Raw genomic sequence first — 20,228 nt, forward strand, 5'->3', positions numbered from 1 at the left:
CCATCTCAGGAGAGAAGGAATGGGTGACGTTTCGGGTTGAGACCCTTCTTCAGATTTGTTCAGCATTCTCAGTTATCTTTTTCTCTCTCTAAATGACCTTATGGCTCTGAAAGCAATGCATTCTATGCACAATCTTGATTCCCACCTTGATCACAGGCATTGTTTTCGTTCCTCCCAGCCCTTCCACGCTCAGCAAATTGAAACACACGTTTTCTCACCGTACCAGTTCTGATGAAACTCTAATTTGCTCTCCACAGACGCTGCCCAATCTGCTGAGTACATCCAGCACTTCATATCTTTATTTCAAGTTTCCAGCATCTGCAGTTTCATTATGATTTTCAATTTGTTTTCCGAACAATGATAGGATGGACAACAAGGATGGAAGTAGAAGATACCGAAGGGCATAGTTTAAAGGTGAAAAAAGATGTGCGGAGCGGGTTTTGTTTTTACACACACAGTGGGTGATGGGTAAGTGCCTGGAAGTTGCTGTGGTTAGTGGTAAAACAGATATAATAGTGGCATTTAATGGACTTTTAGATAGGCACATATGTAGGTAATGGAGGGATATAATTTATGTGCGGACAAATAAAAGTTGGTCTCGGCTTTATGTTTGGCACAGATATTGTGAGCCGAACAGTCTGTTCCTGTGCTGTACTGTTCTATATTTTGTTCTCCTAGACAAAGTGGACCCATTGGGCCCAAACCTCTCCTGCATTGGTGCAGCACCCTCCTCCCCCCTTCTCTCTCCCTCTCTCCCCCACTCCCCCCTCCCCTCCCCACCCCCCCTCCCCTCTCCTCCACCCTCCACCCCTCCCTCCCTCTTCCCTCCCCTAAACTCCCCTTATCCTCCCTCCTCCCTCCCTCTCTCCCCCTCCCCCTCCCTCTCTCCCCCCCTCCCCCTCCCTCTCTCCCCCCTCCCTCTCTCCCCCCTCCCCTCCCCTCTCCCTCTCTCCTCCACCCCTCCCTCTCTCTCCCTCCTCCCTCCCCTAAACTCCCCTTATCCTCCCTCCTCCCTCCATCCCCCTCCCTCCCTCCCTCCCTCTCTCCCCCTCCCTCTCTCCCCCCTCCCTCCCTCTCTCCCCCCTCCCTCTCTCGGAGACAGATTTAAACTTTAAATTGTGCATAACTTAAAAAATATAACACCGATTTCAATGAAACTTCTTCCATTAGCACCAAAGGGACGACGGTGAGTAAGGTGGGCCTAAAATTGTCACGCTACCATGTACCGTTTTGGCTGTAGTTCAGGAACAAACAAACAAACAAACAAACAAACGAGTGTTTTAGTATATAGATAGAGAGATGTAATACCTATAGGTGTGAAATACTGGAGCATTGTACTTTGCACAGAGTTTACAACTTCATTCCTTTGCCAACAGAATTAAATGAAGTACTTTAATAAGCGCACAAGAAAGAAAACCAGTTCAATTAAACTTCATAATAAAAGCACAAGGGCAATGGCAACAAAATGTGACAGTATTTCATATCTTTTTATTGCACGCAGTGGGGAAACAAATATAATTCCCAGCAGTATTTCTAGGCAAAAATAAAATAAATTACAGTATGAAAAGCAAACATTCAGCCCATGGCCGCTTTGCTTATCGTAACTAATGTAATTCATTTCCACATTTAGGGGCCGGGAGGTGGGGAGGGGGGGGCATTGTAGAGATTGTAGAGTAGAGGGATGAGCAGAGGAGAGTGGAATCACAGGTAGAGATAGGATAGTCAAGAAGGTTTTCAGTACATTCCCCATCAGTCAAGGCATTGAGTGTAGAAGTTGAGATGTTATGTTACAGCTGTACAACATGTTGGTGAGGCCACATTTGGAGTATTGTGTTCAATTTTCATAATCATGCTAAAGAAAGGATGTCATTAGGCTGCAAAGAGTGATGTAGCCAAGGATCCAGGGCCCAAGCTGTAGGGAGAGGTTGAGCAGGCTAGGACTTTATTCCTTGCAGCGTAGGAGGTCGAGGGGTGATTTTATAGAGGTGCATAAAAAGCATGACAGGAATAAATAGGGTGAATGCAGTCTTTTACCTAGTTTAGAGAGAGAGCATGGAAGTGGCCCACCAAGTCCACCCCAACCATTGACCAACACTAGCTCTATCCTATGCTTTAGATTTTAGAGTTACAGCATGGAAACAGGCCCTTCGGCCCACCGAATCCTCGCCCACCAGCCATCACCCCGTACACTAGCATTATGCTACATACTAGGGACAATTTACAATTTTACCCAAGCCAATTAAACTACAAACCTGCACATATTTAGGATGTTGGAGGAATCTGAAACACCCGGAGAAAACCCATGTGTTCCCTAGGAGAATGTGAAAACTCCGCACAGACAGGATCCATGGTCAGGATCGAACCCAGGTCCCTGGCGCTGTGAGGTGGCAACTTTACCGCTGCGTCACTGTGCCACCCAGCACATCTCTGGAGCCCTTAGCAACCCGATGCCCCTACAGTCATGAGGGAACACTGTATTCCATGAAGAGAGCATGGAGTCAGTATTGAAAATATAGAAACATAGAAAATAGGTGCAGGAGTAGGCCCTTCAAGCCAGCACCGCCATTCAATATGATCATGGCTGATCATCTAAAATCAGTACCCCGTTCCTGCTTTCTCCCCATACCCCTTGATTCCCTTGGCCCGAAGAGCTACATCTAACTCTCTCTTGAAAACATCCAGTGAATTGGCCTCCACTGCATTCTGTGGCAGAGAATTCCACAGATTCACAACTGTCTGGGTGAAAAAGATTTTCTTCATCTCAGTCCTAAATGAACTACCCATTATTCTTAAACTGTGACCCCTGGTTCTGGACTCCCCCAACATCAGGAACATTTTTCCTGCATCTACCCTGTCCAATTCGCTAAGAATTTTATATGTTTCTATAAGATACCCTCTCATCCTTCTAAATTCCAGCCAATACAAGCCCAGTCCACTCATTCCTTCATCATACGTGAGTCCCGCCATCTCGGGAATTAACCTGGTGAACCTACGCTGCACTCCCTCAATAGCAATAATGACCTACCTCAAATTAGGAGACCAAAATTGCACACAATACTCCAGGTGCGGTCTCACCAGGGCCCTGTACAACTGCAGTAGGACCCCCTTGCTCCTAAACTCAAATCCTCTTGCAATGAAGGCCAACATGCCATTGGCTTTCTTCACTGCCTGCTTACTTTCAGTAACTGATATACAAGTAAAACGGAAAGCAAGGATGAGGAACTTCAGTTATGTGGGCAGACTGCTTGAGTGGGCATTATTCCCCATTGGAGCTGATAAGATGAATAATAAATTCAACAGAGGTGTTCAAAGTTATGAAGATCTTGGATAAAGTAGATAAAGAGAAATGGTTTTAACTGGCAAAAATGATCAAATGCCATGACTCAAATTTCAGGGCAAATAGCTTAGCTTAGTTTAGAGATACAGCGTGGAAACAGGCCTTTGGCCAAACGAGTCTGCACCAACCAGCGATCCCCACACATTAACACTATCCTACGTGTTTGGACCAAACACTAGGGACACTTTACTTTGCTTTACTTTGCTTGTACCGAGCAAAATAAACCTACAAACCTGTACGTCTTTGGAGTGCGGGAGAAATCCGAAGATCTTAAAGAAACCCCACAACGTCACGGGGAGAACGTACAAACTCCATACAGACAGCACCCGTAGGCGGGATCGAACCCGGGCCTCCAGCGCTGCAAGGCAGCAACTCTACCGCTGTGCCCCTTATGAATCAGATGTTGGGGGGAGGGTGAAGACGAGAACAACCCAGCGAGTTGCGAGGATCTGCTTTGCAGATTAAATGGGAACTTTATAAAGGAATTGTGCATCTGTTTGAAAGGGAAACATGGCTGTGGTGAAAGCTCAGAGGAGTGAGACTAATTGGACAATCCTTTCAAAAAGCTGGCACGTGCACAGTTTGCTGAAAGCCCACCTTTCCTGTAGGTCCCAGAACTTGTTAACTCCTTCCCTTTCAAGTGATGTGCCCTTTCATTTCGTACCATAAAATGCAAAATATTTTCTCCATCAGCCAGATGAATCCAAGCCTCCTCGACTGACCTGCATTTTGACCCAAAAAGCATTGGGTAGTGAATAAAGTAAGCTTTGGACCAAAGTGTTGATTCTGTCTTGGTGACAGCTAATTAAAATCAACTTCTCGACTACGTTCACACCGTACTGGTTTCCAAACACACAGCGCCTGCCTGAATTTTTGATGATTTAAGACATTTTCAGATAGATTTTAATTATCTGTCTTCTGCTCGTGGAATGTACTGAGCATAACAAATGCAATCCGCAGGGGCACAAGTTTACCGAATTTTCTTTTATAAGTTTATAATTTTGTTTTGGAAATGGCGAGATGTCACATCAATGCGATATAAATCTGGCATAAAGGGAATAATAAATGAGCCTGCACTCGCAAGCGAAAGAGAAAATGCTGGAAGCACTCAGCAGGTCGGGCAGCATCTGCAGAAAGAGAATCAGAGTTGGCTTTTCAGGTCGAAGACCTATCATCAGATTAATTTTGGGAATGCTCTTTGAATGAAACATTAACTGCTTCTCTTTCTGATGATGCTGTCTGCCCTGCTGAATGTTTCCAACATTTTGTTTCTATTTCAGAGTTCCATTACCTGTATATAGAAAGGAAGAACTGCTGGTCGCTGGTGGCTTAGACTGAAGATAGACACAAAGTGCTGGAGTAACACAGCGGGTCAGGCAGCATCTCTGGAGAACATGGAAGGGTGACGTTGATGCAGGGTCCTGACCTGAAACGTCACCCATCCTTTTTCTCCAGAGATGTTGCCCGACCTGCTGAGTTCCTCCAGCACTCTGTGTCTATATTTGGTGTTTATCTTCCATTACCTGTAGTTCTGTTTTCATTTTCATCTATATTCGCATACCTCATCCTTGCCTTTTTTGGCACGACCCCAATGGAGGTGCAGAGTCGGCGAAAAAAAGTCATACAACAAATATCCATTGGACAATATTCTCCTGGATTTTCTCAACACATTTTACCTGTCAATAGATCAGGATTAATTGTGGAGGAAACCCAGAATGTCCTGGAGCTCAGCGTGCGAAAGATTGTTAATCCAACAATGAATTTGCTGGCTGGATTTGAAAGCTTTACTTTCTCTGAGGCGGGGTGGGTTGGATCCGCATTAAACCGCCATTCACGAAACAATAAGCATGCAGCAGCTCCTGCTCAGTGAGAAGATTTCTCAACCTAATACATAAAGAAAGGAAAACACAGCGGGAAGCTGCCCTTCACTTACCATGGGGTACAGAGTTCTCAAGAGAGTTAGATTTAGCTATTAGGGCTAAGGGAATCAAGGGATACGAGGAAAAAGCCAGAACGGGGAACTGATTTTGGATGATCAGCCATGATCATATTGAATGGCGGTGTTGGCTCGAAGGGCCGAATGGCCTACTCCTGCACCTATTTTCTAAGGGGTGCTCCAAAACACAGCCAGGAAGCTCATCTGGAAATATAGCAAGACACACAGTATAGTTGCCAAAGAATATTAAAGAAAGAATCTGTTGCCTGAATCAAGCTGGTGGTAATGACGGAGACACAAGAAACTGCAGACACTGGAATCTAGAGTAACATTCAGTCTGATGGAGGACATTGGTCAGCAGGAAGAACAGCACCGGTGGGTGGAAAATAATCATCATCATTCCAGGTCTGATGCAGGGTTTCAACCCGAAACATCTACTCTCTTTTCCATCCACTCATGTTTGTCCCGCTGAGTTCCTACCTTGGTGGTAGGTAATTATTTCCAAAAAGTACACAGATCTGCCAATATCGTGGCATAAACCATTTGGCAGATACCCAAGAAGCATAGCAATGAAGTTCAGGTTCAAATTACATTGGGGGTCTGCTTCTGAGACCATGCTTCTGAGTCATCAGTTGCACAAATGGTTGGGGTTTGCTCTCGGACATGGCCTGACAAGCTATGCCATATATCTCCAGGGTCAAGAGGTCCAAGATAACCAGAATTAATCATTCAGGCATCAGAAGTGGAAGCAGATCCCTCAGTCTGAAGAAGGGTCTCAACCTAATCCTGTTCTACGGAGATGCTGTCTGACCCGATGAGTTACCCCAGCTTTTTCTGTCTATTTCCAGATGATAGTTGCTGTGTAACCTCTGCACAAATATTCCTGACAACTGCAATACCTGGTGCAGCTTGGACTTCCCGTCTGTGCTGACCTTTGTTGTAATCAATTTCCCCAAACCTACTCCACCATTTTAACGTGGTTCTGTTAAGACTAGGATCTAAGCAGCAGAAATGCCTTGTGCATTTATGAAAGTTGCCAAAAAGAATTCATTTCATAATTACAAGCCAAGAAATTGTGGAGAAAACTTGGCCCTTTCAGCCCCAGTAGGCCATGACCAATGTTCTCTCACATAATTAATCTTCTGAAGAAGTTTTAGAATTGTTTTGTTCCTGCCTCCCTAAGCAAAACTCTGCAATCTCACCCTTTGAACCACTTGGCAAATCATGACCAGTTGCTGTGACTAGTCTGACAATTCCAACATCTCAGCAGCAAAGGAACTTCATAGCTTTCATTTATTTCAATCAGTACTTTGTCAGGTATTAATCAGCACAATATTAACTAACCTGGCTGTGGAAACAGTGCCCCATGCATGTCAATGGTGCACTATCTGAAGCATGGCAAAGTGCCCGAGGCAGAAGTCATTCTGTGCGAGTGCAATTCAATAGATCTGCAAAATATTTTAATTCACAAATTACTGCCTCTTAGCGATAAGTGCGTCAGTGTATTCTGAATTGCATTGCCACTTACCCAGAATAGTATACAGTGCAGCACTCATTTTACAGAATAATCCTCGCTCGCCTTCCCTTATCAATCCTATTATACAACCCCATTTTTGATTTTTCTAATTTATTTTGACAACTTTACCAAATGAAGTTTTTTCTTGTCATATTTCTCCTTCGGCTATTTCGTATTCAACATTAAAGCAGAACAAAATGATTCACTGAGGTAATTTTAACACAAAGTGCTGGAGTAACTCAACAGGTCAGGCAGCATCTGTGGGGGGAATGGAAAGGTGCCGTTTCAAGTCGGGACCATTCTTCAGGTTGTCTGAAGGAGAGTCCCTCCATTGATGCTATCTGACCCGCTGAATTAATCCAGCACCCTGTTTTGCTCAAGATTCCAGCACCTGCGTTCTTTGTGACTCCACTGAAGTGATTTCTTGACTCGCGTCCAATTCCCTTCTCTCATGCAAACTATTACCAGCATGTTCCCTGCAGCACCAGAGGATCAAACACTCTCGACTACTGCTACTCTATTATCAGAGATGGCAGTCATTCCAACCCTTGACTACATTTGGAAAATAGGACCAACTGTCTGTACTCCATCTTCCTGCGTATAGACCGTGAATGAGGAGCGTGGCTGCAGCATTCAGGATTGTACACAGCAGGACGGGGAGGCCGAGGAGCGACTTTGCAACAGCTTAAACTTGGTCGACTCGGTGATTTTCATGGACATGACAACAGACCTGTATGAATACACCATGGTTGTTGCGAATGTCATAAATAAACATGTAGAGATATTCCTAACATCTGAGAGGAGACGCAAGAAACTTTTGTCTGAAGAACAGTCCCAACTCAAAACGCCGACTGTCCACTTTCCTCCACAAATGCTGCCTGGCCCACTGAACTCCTCCAGCACTTTGTATTTTGCTCAAGACCATCTGAATGTTCTCTGTTCGGACACCTTGGATGAACCAGGAGATCCGCACTCCACTGAGGACCAGATCTGTGGTCTTCATGTCAGGCAATCCAGAGTCATACAAAGCCATTGAGAACACAAAGAGAAACTTGTAGACCAAACTGAAGGCTCAGACAGACACTCAGCAATGGGGGCAGTGCTTGCATGCCATCACTTTTCACAAGTTGAAATCGAGTAGCTCAACCGACCCCAACAATCACTCGCTGATGAGCTCAATGCTTTTTATGCCCGCTTTGATAAGGAGAACAACAATATACCTTCACAAGTACTGACAGTCCCTGGTTGCACTGTGATCACTGTCTTCGAGCTGACGTCAGAAGATCCTTCACAGCCGGCCGACGCTGGCCACGTTCTTAAAGCCAGCGCGGGCCAACTGGCTGGAGCATTTTGTGGACATCTTCACCATTTAGTGATCACAGTCTGAGGTCCGCACCCACTTTAAAAGGACATCCGAATAACGAGTGCCCCACATGTGCAAAGTGACATTCCTCAATGACTACCGACCAGTGGCACTCAGGCCCACTGTGAGGGTTCTCTGATGGGTGGGTTATAATGCAAGTTAATTCCTGCCTCACTAATCACCTGTAGCCACTTCCATTCAACTACAGCCACAATCTCACCGCAACCTCACTGGCACTGGACCAACTGGACAATAGGAACATGTACATCAAGCTGTTCTTCATTGACTACAACTTGATGTTCAACACCATAATCCCTTCCAAACTCATGATCAAACTTCAGGGTGTGTGGGAAGGAACTGCAGATGCTGGTTTAAACCGAAGATAGACACAAAAAGCTGGAGTAACTCAGCTGTCAGGCAGCATCTTTGGAGAAAAGGAATAGATGATGTTTCGGGTCGAGACCCGTCGGGAACTGAGTGTCTGTTCCTCCAGATTCAACTGATCCTTGACTTCCTCGTCAGGAGACCTCAATCAGTTATGGATTAGCAACAATAGACAATAGACAATTGGTGCAGAAGTAGGCCATTCGGCCCTTCGAGCCAGCACCGCCATTCATTGTGATCATGGCTGATCATCCACAATCAGTACCCCGTTCCTGCCTTCTCCCCATACCCCCTGACTCTGCTATCATTAAGAGCTCTATCTAGCTTTCTCTTGAAAGCATCCAGAGAATTGGCCTCCACTGCCTTCTGAGGCAGAGAATTCCACAGATTTACAACTCTCTGAGTGAAAAGGTTTTTCCTCATCTCCGTTCTAAATGGCCTACCCCTTATTCTTAAACAGTGGCCCCTGGTTCTGGACTCCCCCAACATTGGGAATATGTTTCCTGCCTCTAGCATGTCCAATCCCTTAATAATCTTATATGTTTCAATAAAAGATCCCCTCTCATCCTTATAAATTCCAGTGTATACAAGCCCAGTTGCTCCAGTCTTTCAACATACAACAATCCCGCCATTCCATGAATTAACCTAGTGAACCTACGCTGCACTCCCTCAATAGCAAGAATGTCCTTCCTCAAATTTGGAGACCAAAACTGCACACAGTATTCCAGGTGCGGTCTCACTAGGGCCCTGTACAACTGCAGAAGGACATCTTTGCTTCTATACTCAACTCTTGTCATGAAGGCCAACATACCATTCTATACACAACACCTCCTCCTTGCTGACCATCAACACGAGGACACCTCACAATTGCATGGTCAATCCCGAGCTCAACACCATTCTATACCCATGACTGTGTGACCAAACGCAACTCCAGCACCATCTTTAAATTCGCCGTTGGATGAATAACGGGTAGTGATGTCAGAATATTGGAGGGAGATCGATGATCTGATTGAGACAGTGGGAAGGAATTTCAGGTGCAGGGGTTTGGAGAGGAACAAGTGAAGGGTTTAACAGCAGAGACCTTGGTATTGAAATGTAGACACAAAAAGCTGCAGTAACTCAGCGGGTCAGACAGCATCTCTGGAGAAAAGGAATAGGTGACGTTTCGGGTCGAGACCCTTCCTCAGGCTCCAGAGATGCTGTCTGACACGCTGAGTTACTCCAGCTTTTTTGTGTCTATCTTCGGTTTAAACCAGCATCTGCAGTTCCTTCCTGCACATTGGTACTGAAGCTTTTGGGTACGAGACCAAAGATTGATCCGCAGAGGCTTGGCATTGGAAGCAAGAGAGGATTGAGTGGTTGGTTTCTGGCAGGATGCTTCAACTCAAGTAACATGCCAATGAACATATGTTTAATCAAAACAGTTTATGGTTTTGGGGAACCACACGAGACCGACAATTCACATGGATCTAGCCTTCTTACGGTGAATGCAATATTTGCCCAGTTTCAACCGTTGTGATCAGATGTGCCCATGAAACAAACTGCTGCAGAACAGCCATTGAACTAAATGGGAACAAAGAAAGTCACTGCTTTCCAAATGAATTAGCAATGATAGACTTAATGGCCTGTTTCTACAAATTAATATGCTCTTCCATATGGAACAAAAATAATTTTAAAATAGGATCTAATTAAATAATGTCTTTCATTTCAAAACTTACCGTTATATCTGCACTGCTTTAAAAAAAATATTTTCAAAAACCGTGGACTATTTGATGTTTGGAGCACAGCCTTTTAGATTGATGTCAGTTCAGGAATGTTAGAGAATTGTCCATTATACAACATGCAGAGAAACAATTATCCTGCTTTTTCCAAACAAGGTATTAATTACTTGCTAATTGCACTTGCCTTGATTAGCCATGGTTTCCAAGCTCATCAATCTTAAAGTTTGACTGGCTATTTACCTGAGAATATAAACACCTGTCTCAAGCAAATGGCTCTGCTCATTAAATTTCCTTTTAATCAGGAAACCAGCTTGCTAACTGTGCTCAACGCAGTCAATTTAATGGGTCACAGTGAGACATGAATTATTTAAACAGACATTTTACCACCATGGTTTCTTTTTTTCATCAATACATACACTTGTGCTTCTGGGTGAATTAATTGCCTTTGGAATTCTTTCTTGGTCAGTCTCAGCAACTGCTTGACTGAGATTTCCTTATCTCTATACTATCCTCATTTATCTCATTTATTTGAATGAATTCCAGCTGGAAAAAAAAATCAATTCTCGCTTCATTTGATTGCCAAATAAAAGCAAAGAAGAAAAAATATTATTAAATAAAGGTTTGGCTGGCAGAACATTTGAGAAACATTGCCCCTGTTCACATGTTCTGAAGAATCACGTATCATTCAGCGTAGAAACAGGTACTTTGGCCCATCAATCACTCATTTACACCAATCCAACGTCAATCACATCTTTGATTCTCCCAACTCCCTCCCACATGGCACCACAATGTTGGGGGAGTCCAGAACCAGGGGGCACAGTTTAAGAATAAGGGGTAGGTCATTTAGAACAGAGATGAGGAAAAACTTTTTTAGTCAAAGAGTTGTGAATCTGTGGAATTCTCTGCCTCAGAGGGCAGTGGAGGCCAATTCTCTGAATACATTCAAGAGAGAGCTAGATAGAGCTCTTAAGGATAGCGGAGTCAGGGGGTATGGGGAGAAAGCAGGAACGGGGTACTGATTGAGACTGATCAGCCATGATCACATTGAATGGCGGTGCTGGCTCGAAGGGCCGAATGGCCTACTCCTGCACCTATTGTCTATTGTCACTCACCAGGGGCAATATACAGATCTCAATTAACTTTACATATCTTTGGAATGTGGGATGAAACTGGAGCAATCAAGGAAATCCACCAGCCACAGGAAGAATTCTGGCTACGGGTGCTTGTCCATATGAAGTTTGTATGTTCTCCCTGTGACCTGCGTGGGTTTTCTCTGAGACCTTCGGTTTCCTCCCACACGCCAAAGGCGTACAGGTTTGTAGGCTAATTGGCTGTATAAATGTAAAAGATTATCCGTCATGTAGGATAGTGTTAGTCTGCAGGAAGGGCCTGTTTCGGTGCTATATCTCTAAACTAAACTAAACTTGAGGATTTTGGAGATTAACCATTTAATATTGACAATGTCACTTGAGAACTGCTCCGCCATTCTTCTTCAAATTCTAATGAAGTAAATGTTTACATTTTTGCCTGAAAGACCAGACGTTATTTTAACATTTCATCTGAAAGACAGCATTCCTTCCCTGTTACAATCAAGTTGTCTGGAGCAGGGCTTGAACATGGAATCTTTTCACTCAGCCACACCTGACCCACCTTCATTACCCATGTGTGGTAAAGTCACCTGCCCGTCGTAGGTAGTGCTGGCCCGATTTTCGTCCCTTTCAGTGGGTGGACAAGCCATTTTTTTTCAGATTACTGCTTGCCTCCTGCAGTGGAAATCAAGACTAAAGTGTATCGCAGGCTGGATGCAATAGATTTCCCAGCCCCTGAGAAACAGTTTACTACTGAGTGAGCAGAATGTTCTTGCAAGCGCCTGGCAGCTTTAGTGGCAATCAGTGAGCCGCGTTAGGTTGATACCTGGGTCAGGGCTGACCCTTGCTGCCACAGTCATTGTGTTTCTAAAGATAACAAAATGATGTAACATGATATCTAAAATATCAAGATATACAGTACCACTGCGAGTGATCTTTGAATGGCGCTGCAAAGTCTGTTAGTCTGCACACACCTGCTGTGACTGTACAACTAACTGATCACCAGCCTAAGAAACCAATTTTATTCAAAATCGTGAAACGCAGGCACTTAATTAAATTAGATTTGAACCTCCAGCCATTGATGATCTAATTTACCGGCTAAAGCCAATGAATGGAAATAATGGCGTCACACCTGCTAAGCATCCATAAGCATCTAAGCATCCGGCTAAGCATCCATAGATTGTATGTAATGTCTCTGAGCCCTGATCAAGGTGATGGTTTAAAAGTCGAACACTGCAGTCCCAGCCGTTACATTTTGAATGCTCACTCCAAAAAAAAAAAACTACGCAGGCGCAAGAATGAAACCGACCCATATTTTATCCAGGCACAAAAAGCTGGAGTAACTCAGGCAGCATCTCTGGAGAGAAGGAATGGTCTGAAGAAGGGTCTGGACCCGAAATGTCACCCATTCAGTCTCCCCAGCTTTTTGTGTCTATCTTCGGTTTAAACCAGCATCGGCAGTTGCTTCCTTCACATATTTTATCTACCCTGTCGATCAACAAAAAATAGTTTTGAAACTGCATTGATTAAACCTTTAACAGCAGAAGTAATTTTTAATATAAATCATCATGGTCATGAGAATGAGATACTGGAATATTTCCTGGTTTCTCTAAATGTGATTTAAGTCTTGGTGGTGCAGTGGTAGAGTTGCTGCCTTCAGGCGCCCGATACCCGGGTTCAATCCCGACTATGGGTGTTGTCTGTATGTTCTCCCCATGACCTGCATGGCTTTCCTCTGGGAACTCCTGGAGCCACGCTCCACAAACGTACAGTTTATAGGTTATGTGCTGGAAGGAACTGCAGATGCTGGTTAATTGGCTTGGTCAAATTGTAAATTGTTCCTCGTGTCTAGGATAGTGTTAGTGTGCGGGGGCCGCTGGAAGGCACGGACTGGGTGGGACAAAGGGCCTGTTTCCACGCTGTGTCTTTAAACTAAACCAAACAATACCAAACATGAGGTGCTTCCGAAAATGCTTTGAAAATTTGGTGATAACCCACCGTTTCACCAGACCTCCGAGCAATCTAAACCTGCTGAGACTTGCTGACAGGGAAAATAATACCCCAGAGAATTCTCCAATGATACCACTGTTTTTGACTGGATCTACAGCAATGACGAGACAATGTGTAGGAAAAAGAGTGAAAATTCATCTGGACCATGTCCTTAGCCCAACATCTTCAACAGCTAGGACACAAGAAACTGCAGATGTAGAAATCTTTTGTACAACACAGAAACAAGCCCTTCAGTCCAACTCATTACTGCCCATGGTTCAATGGTGCTTTATTGGCACATGTGCAAATGCACAGAGAAATTATTTTCAGTGGAGTATTCCCATGCCTAGGCCCAATCCCCTGATTAGCAAAGTGTACAGAAGTAGTCCACTGAGCCCGTGTGCAAGAGGCATCCTTGATTTGGGGCCATTTTCAAAGTCCAGTCTGCACTCTAGTTCTTACAAGCATTGCCCAATCCAGGCAAACCCCAAGCTGCTGCGATCCTTCAACCATCGACCAGCTTTCTCTCTCCACCCCCATCACATTCTGACGAAGATTCCGACCCAAAATATCACCTAAACATGTTTAAAGAGATACAGCCTGACCTGCTGAGTTACTCCATCATTTTGTGTCTTTGTTTTATAAGCCGGCATTTCCAGTTCCTTGTATGTCGCGTAAAGTCTCAGAGGACCGGGATTCCCAGGAGTCACTGGAGATGTAACATTTATTGAAGGAGGTTTTGAGCACACTCATGAATGTTGGAGACACCAGCTAGCCCCTCAGTGTGACCATGTCCGTATTATAGATCTGGCTATATTAATACCAATTCAGCATCACAAAAGTTGATGGAATCCAATCTTCAGACCAACGTACAAAGGTCAGTACAGTGCAATCTGACTTATTTAGCACCCAAACCAAAGATGAATTTCGGCCCCTTGGTCTATTGATGGAATGCACTTTTTTCCTTTGCACACAGAGGGACACTTTAGCACTCTATTCAGGCTGTTTTAAACAAAATATCCAATTGTCTGTCATCCTGAAAGTGTCAACTGGCAGTTTAGTTTAGTTTAGATATGTTGCATGGAAATAGCCCTTTGGCCCACCGACTCAATGCCGACCATCGATCACCCATTCACATTAGTCCAATGTGATCACACTTTCCCATCCACTCTCCGCAGCACACTAGGGACAATTCAGGGAGGCCAATTAACCTAGAACCCACCTGTCATGACGATGAGTCATGATGATGATGTGCAAATATCATGACCTGTGTATCAGGTGACTGGAGAGTTGGAAGCTGTGCTCGCTGTGGGCTGTAAGGCCAGGAGGTTACAGTCAGGAGAGACAATAAACATAGAAACTGAGTAATGTAACTTATATAGATTGTGTCTGCATCGTTATTCCACAAGTGCGGCGGAGACGTGACACCACCCATCTTTGGGATGTGGGTGGAAAACGGAGCACTCAGAGGAAACCCATGTGGTCACAGGGAGAATGTGCAAACTCCGCACAGACAGCACCCGAGGTCAGGATCGAACCCGGGTCTCTAGCATGTGAAACAGTGGCTCTACTAGCTGTGCCTCTCCGCCATCCAACTATGCAGGGACCTGATAATATTTACTTGCAGAGTAAAGAGCTCAATTTTATTTTGTTTTTATCTGTCACCAAGCTTTAATTAAAAATACCAAGAATGCACTTCAACAAATCAAATGATAAAGTGTAGGAAGGAACTGCAGATGCTGGTGCTGGTTTACATCAAAGATAGACACAAAATGCTGGAGTAACTCAGCAGGGCAGGCAGCATCTCTGGATAGAAGGAATGGGTCATAAGTTCAATGAGATTCCCCCCGCATTCTATTCTTCTAAACTCCAGCGGGTACAGGCCGAGTGCCGATAAACGCTCATCATAGGTTAACTTACTCATTCCTGGGATCGTTCTTGTAAACTTCCTCAAGACCCTTCTTCAGACTGAGCATCTCGACCCGAAACGTCACCCATTCCTTCTATCCAGAGATGCTGCCTGTCCCGCTGAGTTACTCCAGCATTTTGTATCGATCTTTGATAAAGATATCCTTGATCAACCTGTACATTGAAGGAATTAGAAAATGGTCCTCACAAGGAACAAACATCTCAAAGGAGAAATGACTGCAACAGTATTGTAGCATTAATGTTTTACACAGAAATCAGACCTGCAGCTATGCATTGAATTGCTGCCATAATTTGAGCAGTGATTGGCAGATGGAGACACAGGAACAGCTCCATATTCTCTCAAGAATGAAAAAGACTCACAAAACAAGGCTTAGTTAACCTGAGAAACAGCACTCCAAGCCAAAGCACTTATTTTTCCATGATGAATGCTGTAATAATGAGATTATCTTTTAATTTTTTTCTCTAAAAGTCTGAATAACCTGAGATTTTTTAATGTTGAAAATATGATGGAATAAGACTGAAACTTGGTTTCCATTGAATGAATTGTATTTTAATGAAAACAGCAGGGAACAACGTTGAGATGCTTTCAGTCATTGCTCGCAATCTGCTTTGAGGCTGAAACATCAACTGTTTCCTTTTACAAATCAAATACAACTTAGGAATTAAGAGGGCTGTTCTTCATCAGAAAAATACTGGCACAACTGGAGTTTCATCAAACTTGACCCCTTGTGGTAAATTGTGGTATTGCAATAATTATGGAATAGTTTTCACGTAGCAACTGAAAGAAATTTTAAAAAGCAGCTTTGGTCATCACGTTGTTCTGAGTAGAGCTGTTGTAAATATGGAACCTCCAGAAAAGACCAACTGATCAAAAGACGAGCAGGGTTTGTGGTCGGAGCATTTACCAAAAACTATCTTTACGGTCAGTCACACAGCACTGTGTGTAGTTGTACAGCAGGGGACTGAGAAGGTAACCATACGGGGCACCGGTGTTGAGAATAATTGTGGAGGAGATTGTTGAGGCCGGCACGGTGGCGCAGCGGTAGAGTTGCTGCCTTACGACGTCAGAAACCCGGGTTCGATCCTGACTGCAGGTGCTGTCTGAACAGAGTTTGTACATTCTCCCCGTGACCTGCATGGGTTTTCTCCGAGATCTTCGGTTTCCTCCCACACCAAAGACGTACAGGTTTGTAGGTTAATTGGCCTGGTGTAAATGTAAATTGTACCCAGTGTTGCAGTACTCATTTTCCAGGTGCCGGAGCTGTCACTGGTGCCGGAACGGCCACTGTTAAATTCCCCGCTAGTTAAAATTCCCCGCTGTTTATTTTGGCTTCTTTTTTTTAAAGAGGTGACGGAGCGGCGCTCCAGTGAGCTCTGGCAGCACTGCACCCCTGTTTGTACCCAGTGTGTGTCAGATAGTGTTAATGTGCGGGGATCGCTAGTCAGCGGGGACTCGGTGGGCCGAAGGGCCTGTTTCCACACTGTATCTCTAAACAAAACAAAAAAATTGGCATAGAGTCATAGAGTGAATCAGTGTGGAAACAGGCCATTCGGCCCAACTTGCCCACAACGGCCAACGTGTCCCAGCTACACTAGTCCCACCTGCCTGCACTTGGTCCATATCTCTCCAAACCTGTCCTATCCATGTACCTGTCTAACTGTTTCTTAAAAGTTGGGATAGTCCCAGTCTCAACTACCTCATCTGGCAGCTTGTTCATACACCCAACCACCCTTTGTGTGAAAAAGTTACCCCTCATATTTCCTATTAAATCTTTTCCTCTTCACCTTGAACCTATGTCCTCTGGTCCTAGATTCCCCTGCTCTGGACAAGAGATTCTGTGCATCTAACTAATCTATTCCTCTCATGATTTTGTAGACTTCTATAAGATCACCCCTCATCCTCCTGTGCTCCAAGGAATAGAGACCCAGCCTACTCAACCTCTCACTATAGCTCATACCCTCTAGTCCTGGCAACATCCTCATAAATCTTCTCTGAACCCTTTCAAGTTTGACAATATCTTTCCAAAAACATGGTGCCGAGAACTGAACACAATATTCCAAATGCGGTCTCATCAACGTCTTATACAACTGCAACATGACCTCCCAACTTCTACACTCAATACTCTGACTGATGAAGGCCAATGTGCCAAATGCCTTTTTGACCTTATCTACCTGTGACTCGACCTTCAAGGAACGAAGCAGGTTCCATGTCAGGATTGAATCTGGATCTCTGGCTCTACCGCTATGCCACCTTGCTGCCCATTTTCTATTTCTAATATAAAATAAATTTTCCCTGAGTTCTTGAAGATTGTGAAGTCCTTTTGGGATGAATGTTCTCACTATTACTCTAACATTCCGTACAATTCTGTAAAATCACACAAAACGTAAAAAACAAATTAAATTATAAAATGAGCAAGTAACTATAAAATCAAAAATAATGTGCACAAATCTTATCTGGATCACAAACAGTGTGTATAGTTTCCTTCTATGTAGCTGTAGCCGATTGCTTTCAGTGTTCAGGTGTTTTAAGCACTTTCACTTTCATAGCTTGCAGCTCTGACACATGTTGTGATCACAGATCTGCAGTAAAGGAGATCATTGAGATATTCTGGTCATAGTTTAACATCAGCACCTGTGCTCAGGATGATCAATAAAGTATCTCAATGCCTTTATTAGCTGGTGGAGCTGCTGCCTCACAGCCTCAGAGACCCAGCTTCGATCCTGACCTCGGGTGCTGTCTATGTGGAGTTTGCACAATTTCCCTATGATCAGGTGGGATTCCTCCATGCACTCCCGTTTCCTCCCACATCCCAAAGTCGTGCGGATTTGTAGGCAAATTGGCCTCTGTAAAAATTGCCCCTAATGTGTAGGGAGTGGATGGGAAAGTGGGAAAGCATAGAACTAGTGTGAATGGGTGATCGATGGTTACCGTGGATACGGTGGGCGTAAGGCCTGTTTCCATGCTGTATCTCTGAACTAAACTAAAGAAGAAAAATGCATTACATAGTATCCCAAGTAATCAGCAATTTGACTTCATCACCTGATAATTATTCTTTTCATGAAAAGTGGTGGGTATTAAGCCAGCGGAAGTTTCTTGACCATCCGTATTTGACCTTTCAATAAACCGCAGGCAATAAACCAGGAGCCAACAGAACCAATCAGAGTTTGAATCATAGTTTGCCTTATAAGATCAGACAATTTCAAGGTTGCAGTCTCATTTTGTGGTTCAAATGGTGGTCAGAGGCTACTCCAGTTTGTCCCTATCACAGTTTATCTCATCTGAAGCATGTGATGAAATTACACCCTCGACATCACTCCAACTGGCGGCACGGTTCTCCCTGTTGAAAGTAAAAGGGAAATCAATAACCTCCACCCTACAGCATCTCCTAACCAGTTTGCATTACATTCTCCCTGCATGGGTTTCCTCCAAGTGCTCCAGTTTGCTCCCACATCCCAAAGATGCAAGGCTGTTCCACAGAACTTTGTTTCATTACCACAATTTAAATTGTTCCCTATGTGTAGTGGGTAGGTGCTGGAAGAAGGTACTGCAGGAACAAAAATCCCATCAAAAGACCCTTGCGCTGTAAAATACCAACCCCAATTTTTCACAGTTTAACAGTCAACTAACATGCAAATGTTCATGTGCCGCAACTTTGTGAAAGTCGCGGAGAAGTTGGCAGCAAGCTCCAAGTTTACCACTGCCGGTGAAAGAGCAACATAAATCACCCAGCAACCAACCGCAGGTTGCAATTCATGGATTTCTCCTGTGCTACAGGTCACACATTAACAACAAGGCACCATTGGGAACTATTCCAGTGGAACAACATGTTCGTGTGCAATACCAAATGCTGATCTGCAGGACAGACTCACTTTCATAATAAAACCGTGCGGCACGGTGGCGCAGCGGTAGAGTTGCTGCCTTACAGCGAATGCAGCGCCGGAGACTCAGGTTCGATCCTGACTACGGGCGCCGTCCGTACAGAGTTTGTACGTTCTCCCTGCGTGGGTTTTCTCCGAGATCTTCGGTTTCCTCCCACACTCCAAAGACGTACAGGTATGTAGGTTAATTGACTGGGTAAATGTAAAAATTGTCCCTAGTGTGTGTAGGATAGTGTTAGTGTGCGGGGATCGCTGGGCGGCGCGGACTCGGTGGACCGAAGGGCCTGTTTCCGCGCTGTATCTCTAAATCTAAATATCTTCAGCAGCATTCCTGAATAGGTATCCAACAAGCTCACTAAAAAAATCAAAACAGAGCAGCACCAAAATGATGTGCAACGTGGCACAATTATTTTACCAAAAATCAATTGTAATCAATTATTTACAAGAATAATATGTACAATACAAATCAATACTAACAAACCCATCGCACAAAGTAAAACAAATATTCTTAAATATCAAATATACGGAAAATTAAATAACTATATACTGATACTAAATACTGATTGAGAATGATCAGCCATGATCACATTGAATGGCGGTGCTGGCTCGAAGGGCCGAATGGCCTCCTCCTGCACCTATTGTCTATTGTCTATATTAGAATCCTTGTCAAGGATGCATTCCACCCCCCGCGGTGCCCAGTGGTCCCGTAAATCCCCCAGGGTGCCCGTGGACAGCGCGTAATCCCTCTCTAAAACCACCCGGGCGCAGACATAGCCCCGGAAAAGGGGCAGGCAGCGGCTCGTTCCACCTGGCGCCGTGACTCGCGGATGGCCAGCTGGGCCAGGCCTCGGAGCAACCCAACTCTACCCTCTCCCCGACACACAGGGTGCAACGTGGCACATTCGCCGTTCAGAATGTGAAAAGGATGGCGCTGATTTTTACCTTAAAATGGATGCAAAGTTGCACGAGAAAGGAATAAATAATGATTCTGAAGTGCGGTGGTCTGAATAAGAAATCTAAATCAATCACTTTGAGGCCATCTCCATTTTGAGTCTGGAATCATTCATGTCCATGACTTTGCAAATG

At 44.3% G+C, this 20,228-nt stretch overlaps 1 protein-coding gene across 16 annotated transcripts in view; it reads right to left on the reverse strand.

The window, feature by feature from the left end:
• Positions 1-20,228, reverse strand: part of LOC144606790 (disks large-associated protein 2-like) — a 583,035-nt gene that overhangs the window by 445,683 nt on the left and 117,124 nt on the right. For 8 of the 16 annotated variants that reach the window (XM_078423155.1, XM_078423154.1, XM_078423151.1 and 5 more), the window contains one exon: positions 6,618-6,721. The exons of 7 other annotated variants lie outside the window; for them this stretch is intronic. The gene's annotated coding sequence lies outside the window, so the exon portion shown is untranslated. Of the gene's footprint in view, positions 1-6,617; positions 6,722-15,254; positions 15,403-20,228 lie in introns of those variants that run through there. One more of the 16 variants, XM_078423153.1, reaches the window with a different exon arrangement.

Source organism: Rhinoraja longicauda, chromosome 27, assembly GCF_053455715.1.
Source record: "Rhinoraja longicauda isolate Sanriku21f chromosome 27, sRhiLon1.1, whole genome shotgun sequence".
Lineage (NCBI taxonomy): Eukaryota > Metazoa > Chordata > Chondrichthyes > Rajiformes > Arhynchobatidae > Rhinoraja > Rhinoraja longicauda.